Raw genomic sequence first — 5779 nt, forward strand, 5'->3', positions numbered from 1 at the left:
AAAGGCTTGTTCTTTAGCAGTGAAGATGGGTTCATCTTCATCAGAAGCGTCTTGGGTATCCAAGGTAGACATCATTGGTTGTGCTTCATCCAGATATGTTTGAATGAATTCCTTGGATAACTGGGAAGAGATATGATGCCTTTCCCAATACACACGAAGATATTGGCCAGTGACATCAGTGGATTTCTTTAGTCTTTCAATGACTTCACAATCATATTTAGCAGTCCTGCTTCGAGGATAGAAGTTTTGTTCCCTTTGAATAATAATGTAGTGAGCAAGGCTGTCACAAAGTTGGACATCAACAAATTTCGATCGGCCAAGTGCTGTTTCAAGATGTGAAGTAGCGGTGAGAACAAACATTTTGTCTTCAAGTTTGGCTAGATAGCTCAACTTCTATTCTTTGAGAATTTGAGAATATGATATTTGAGTTATGTAGTGGAACCATTCATCAAATTCTCTTAACCTGAACCGAACTGTGCAAAGAATTCCTGAAAGAAGGAGCATAGCCTCTACTTTGGCAACTGATGGCGTCTTTGATTTTGGCAGAAGAATCCCTTTACCTTTGTCATTGGAAGCTATGTTGGACTTAAGGGAGGTCTTCTGAACAGATGGCTCAGTGATCATGATCCCTTTAGAGGAAGCAAATAAGGTGCCAAAGGTGCACTGATGTGTGGATCAGTAGACGTGGGTTCTTCTATAGTAGCCCGTACCCAAAATTAAGTTATTAAGTCGTAAATCACAATTTAATTAAGTTAAAACAAGATTAAAGGATTTCTTAAATGACTTCAAGAGGTGTTAAATGAACTCAGAATGATCGAAGTCTAGTTCAGTAAGATCTTGATCATCGAGCAGATCGGACGCTCCGAACATGTAACACCTAGAACTTTCTCGTACGTTGACTGTATGCATAATTAGGATAATTATATTTTAAATAGGATAAAATAATAATAAACTAAATTAAAGGTTTAAACAACTTTTATTTATCATGATTATGTGTTTTAAATTTAATTAGGATTTTAATCCGCGTATTTTAAGTGTTATGAATGTTTTTTGTAGAGGAATATTATTTTGAACGCGTGGATCGAGCAGTGGTCGATCGCGATAAAAGTTTTAATTAAATTCTTGTCCTAGAATTTTAAAAAGCCTAAAATAATTATTTTAAGGTTTATTTTATAGAAAAAATTAGGTTTTATATATATAAATATTTTAAAAGCCTATTTATCACCTAATCGGGATATTTTAAGGATTTATAGGAAACTTTAATTTGGGCTTTTTATTTAATCCGAGAATTAACAAATTTGGGTCCAAAAATTTGATTATGGGCTGAATTTTATTTATTTTTTTAGAAGCTAAAAAGCTGGCCCATGATCCAACCATTTTAGAACCCGTTTGTTGAGCCCTAACCCAACTCCATCTTCTTCATCTTCTTCGCTTCTGAGAAACAGGGAGAAACGCCGCCTCCTTCACTTTCACACACCTCACGAAAATCTTGGTAGAATCTCAAGATTTTTACGAATTATTGATCGGTTCGTCGCAAGCTTCATTTCCATACCCTTATTTCTTGACTTAGGCATGTTCGATTTTCTCTCCTCTCACCATTTAGATCGTATTATGTGCATTGTTTAAGGTTAAAATATTGTTTTGTGCCTTTTCCTGTGGTTGTAAGTTTATTTTTCAAGTTCACGCACGATTTTTGTTGAAAGCTTGATTTTCTCAAAATTTCTGAGGCGGGTTCGAGTGCGGGTTACCCCTGGTTTGGACTTAGGTGATGTTCATCAAGGAAAAGAGGCTGGAATGGTTGAGTTTGGAGGGTGGATAAGTTCGCTGGTGGTCGATTCTTGGCTGGAGTTGTGTAGGGACGTGAGCGCTGTTGCGTTTGGGTTGGGAAAGAGGCCCTCGGCCGAGCCATGGCTAGCAAGGTTTGAGCCAGGTCTTGGGCTTAGGGTTCCGGCAGGACCTTGGGGTGGTCCTGCCGGTGCGACTCCGGCCAAGGGTGGCCGGAGCTAGGTGACTGTGGGGCGTAAAGAAGCTGAGCGGGGGAGTCGGTAAGAGGGGTTGAGGGTTTGCTGGGTTATTTTCTTTGGGCCGTGTGTTTGGGTGAGTTGGGCTGGGTCATAGGTTAGTTGGTCCGGGTCATGGGCTAGTGGTTAGGGTCGAGTTATGGGCCTGGGTCCCGGGTCGGGTCCAGTAGATTTGAGGTCAAGTGTAATGGGTCAATGTTTAATATGGGCTCGAGTTTAATTTTTTGGCTTGAATAGTAAAGTATTGGGCTCCAAATACAATTATTGGGCTTAAAACTGCTGGACCAAGCCTCATGGGCCTAGTAAATTTAGGGCTTAAACAAATAATTACTTGGGTCTAGAAAATGTTTTATTATGGCTTAAACAAATAATAATTTGGTCTTAAGGTATAAATGTGAGCTTGAGAAATTAAACAAGTGTAATTGTGCCAGACTTATTTAATGACTTAGGCTTAGGGGCAGCAACTCAAACTAGCCGTGGCAAACTAACTAGTCCGTAAATATATGTTTAATAGTCGTATATGTAATATTTTGATATGAATATTTTTTTTATAAAAAGAAATTAAATATATATTTACGGGCAAAATTTTTATGGAAAACTGATATTTTAATTAATGATTCATGCATATATTTTAATGTTAAGTAATTGGCATGTGAAGAAAATAATTTTTGTGAAGTTGACTTGAATTGTGGCAATTATGTTCAGGAGCCTACGGATCCCCATGTTAAGGTTGGGTGAAGTGGCATAAGAGGCATAGAGAATCCTCGTGTTAAGGTTGGGTGAACCTCGCAGCCGCGTACACTTGTTATAGATTGATCAATCGCTTATGTTTATGGTCACATTCACTAATATGACCCACAGTAAAGATTTTTATGATTATGACATGCCATATTTATGTTATGTGATTATGATATGATTATGTTATGATTTAGTATTATGCATATGATTTAACGTTCATGAATGCATTGGAATTCCCATGTTTTTTTTATATACATTATGTGTTTGCATGTGGTTTTATTTAGTAGTACTTGTTATGTATTTTATAGAGCATGCTAGGCCTTTAGGCTCACTAGATCTAATTAGTGCAGGTGAGTTTGATTCATTGGCTGATGATGTGGTCCCGACTGGTGGTGAGGATCTCTGAGCATCTACGGCTAGCTGGCTTGCCCGTAACCATTGCATTATTTATTTCCGCACTTTTCTGAGATTATTATTCTGAGGATTGTATGGAACTATTTACAGCGCATGTTTTCCACTTGACCACTCACGTTAAGATTTGTCTATGTTTGGGTATTTTGAACTATGTATTTTCACAATTTGCGATACCGTATTTCGCGCGCTTGCATTTCTTTTAATTTATTCAGGCATTTTAAATTGGTAGAGTTCAATAAATTTTCTATATATATATATATATATAAAATCTCTTGAGTTTTATATCGTTTCAGAACAGGGTTCGGAAGGTCTGAACAAATCGGAGCTATTGTTCCATGTTCAGAAGCTCTACGGAGTTCGGAAGATCCGAACTACGATCGGACGCTTCGATCATCATCGTGGCCAGCTGTCCGAAGTTAATACTTAAGCAGTGATGTCAAGAGTTTGGAAGCTCCGAAGAGAGATCGGAGGCTCCGAACTGCTGCCGGCAGGCATCCTCTATAAACAAGATACGCGGTTGGCAGGGATAGATCGGATGCATGGATCAGAGGCTCCGAACATGAGATCAAAGTCTCCGATCTCTGTCAACATTAGGTGGTGCCAAGGCTCATTATTCCTTGCTCAGTTTTCTTTTCTCTCTCTCGTTCTTAGCTCCTTCTAATCGGTTTTAGGGGTTTCTAGGCGTCCTATTGGAGAGCCGAGAGTGACGGAATGCTACGGGGATAGCGGCAGAGCTGTGCCTAAGTTTTGGGGGCTATCACCATCAGTGGGTTGACGAAGAATCAATGTATAACTTTGGACTCCTAAAATTATTAGGGAGTATGATATATCTTAGTTAAGGATTTTAGAGCATGTTTAGTAATGCATGTATATTTTTACATTGTAGACTTGTATTGCTGTATGGTAGGCTTGGAACCTAGATGGATACTTCTAAGACTGCCTTAGTGAGGTACGTAAGTACTGACTGAGATTGCCAGTGGGTATGCATACTTATATGTTGCATTTATGTGCCATGATTGCATGTTTATGTTATGCTATACGTGCATACATCTTGATTTAGTAGGTATTGTTGTCTTACCCAGTATAGGGGATTTGCTCATCCCCATTGCATGTGTGGATGAGAACATAGTTTTTGGGACCCGGATATGTCCACGGTATATGGTATGAGAGCCACCTCCTGATGCGACGGCCCAGCGTGCTACATACCATGACGCCTAGAGTGAGCAGGATTTGATTCCCAGTATGATACCCAGATATTCATTTGCATGCATCATGTTTGTATGTTTACCCGGACTAGCGTTTTGAGCTTTAGCGCTAACGTCCAGTATTTTGTTGTTGTTTGGAAACCCAATTCGATGGGGCAGAAGCAGGTGCAGGTAGTACACTCAGAGACTCGGTCGAGTCAGTAAACCGGGAAGAGACAATATGATTAGTTGTTAGGCTTATTTTGTTTAACGAGGTTTATTCAATTGGGTTGTAAATTATGGATTTGTTTAGCCGATTGTATTCTGCCGGCCAGCTTTTATTTAAGCTTTCGAAGTTATTTTTGATTTACTATTATTGCATGCTTGATTAAGCACTAATCTCTGATTAGTAGTGGACCCGGATTTGGTCACTACATTTATTGGTATCAGAGCATGCAATAAGAGTTTGGGACATAGTACTGAGATATTTGGATTATCCTTGTATTGTGATGACAATGATTGACGAAGGGACATCAATCAACTTTGGAATGATGAGATACTTAAAGGTTCTCGGGATTGTCATTGCTTAGGTTAATGACAGTGCTTCGCTTTATGAGGATTCCAGTCAAATCGGGCTGGGAGAGAAGAATGAATTTTTCAACCAAGGTACTTCTGAAGATTTGTTGGAGCGCATGGTGTGTGACTATCCATTCGGCTCCAACCAGAGGAAGATTCTCCACTAGAAGTTAGAGATATTGTCATAAAGATCTCGCCGAAGAGTAGTACATTTATAATGTGATGGATGCAGGCAGATCTTGAAGGTTAGATCTTGGGTAGAGGAGGTCTGTTGACATGCATTGATGCAAAGCATAGCGGGAAGATTAGTAAGTGAGCACAAATCATTCCTCGAAAGGAATCTACCAGAGGTCTTTGCGGGAGATCGTGTGGAAGATTTTGGCCAGTATGCTTGTATTGATGCTTGGACATATGAGAAACTTCATGCTCAAGATCAAGATGTGTACAACGATTTAAATGTGTTTGAATACTGTGTTAAGATTTGCTGTAAATAATATTTCAGTTGTAAGCAATTTAATCATTGTATTATTGATTCCAAGCTGTTGGAATTTCTTAGTGGTTGTAACAAAGGATTTGTAATTCGTATTAAACCTGGTTCAGTGGTTTAAAGATTTTCCATTATTTGGATATACAGATAATTCCAGTGATTGTTTTAGTTGATCATTGTTTAACTATTGTGACTCATAGGTTTTTGAGTAATCAGATTTTGAGTACTTACCATGCGGTTAGTTCTAGGTGTTTTCCTAGGATGATTCAGTTAGTCGGTTGACTATGTTTAGTTCCAAGGATGAGGTAATTCATAAGGAGCACGAGAATTGTTCTAGGCTGTTTTTTTTAGAACAGTTG

General features: G+C 38.8%; 1 long non-coding RNA gene across 4 annotated transcripts; it reads left to right on the forward strand.

Moving 5' to 3' along the window:
• The first annotated feature begins 1427 nt into the window (after nucleotides 1-1427).
• Nucleotides 1428-5493, forward strand: LOC140866533 (uncharacterized). Of its 4 annotated transcripts, XR_012144915.1 has the most exons (7): nucleotides 1428-1570; nucleotides 3110-3190; nucleotides 3467-3767; nucleotides 3855-3960; nucleotides 4060-4122; nucleotides 4256-4413; nucleotides 4538-5493. It is a non-coding gene; the product is annotated as an uncharacterized lncRNA (long non-coding RNA). The 4 variants fall into 4 exon arrangements; XR_012144914.1 differs by having other exon boundaries at nucleotides 3855-4122; XR_012144913.1 differs by having other exon boundaries at nucleotides 4060-4413.
• The last annotated feature ends 286 nt before the right edge of the window (nucleotides 5494-5779 follow it).

This window comes from Henckelia pumila, chromosome 4 (assembly GCF_033568475.1).
Source record: "Henckelia pumila isolate YLH828 chromosome 4, ASM3356847v2, whole genome shotgun sequence".
Taxonomy (NCBI): Eukaryota; Viridiplantae; Streptophyta; class Magnoliopsida; order Lamiales; family Gesneriaceae; genus Henckelia; species Henckelia pumila.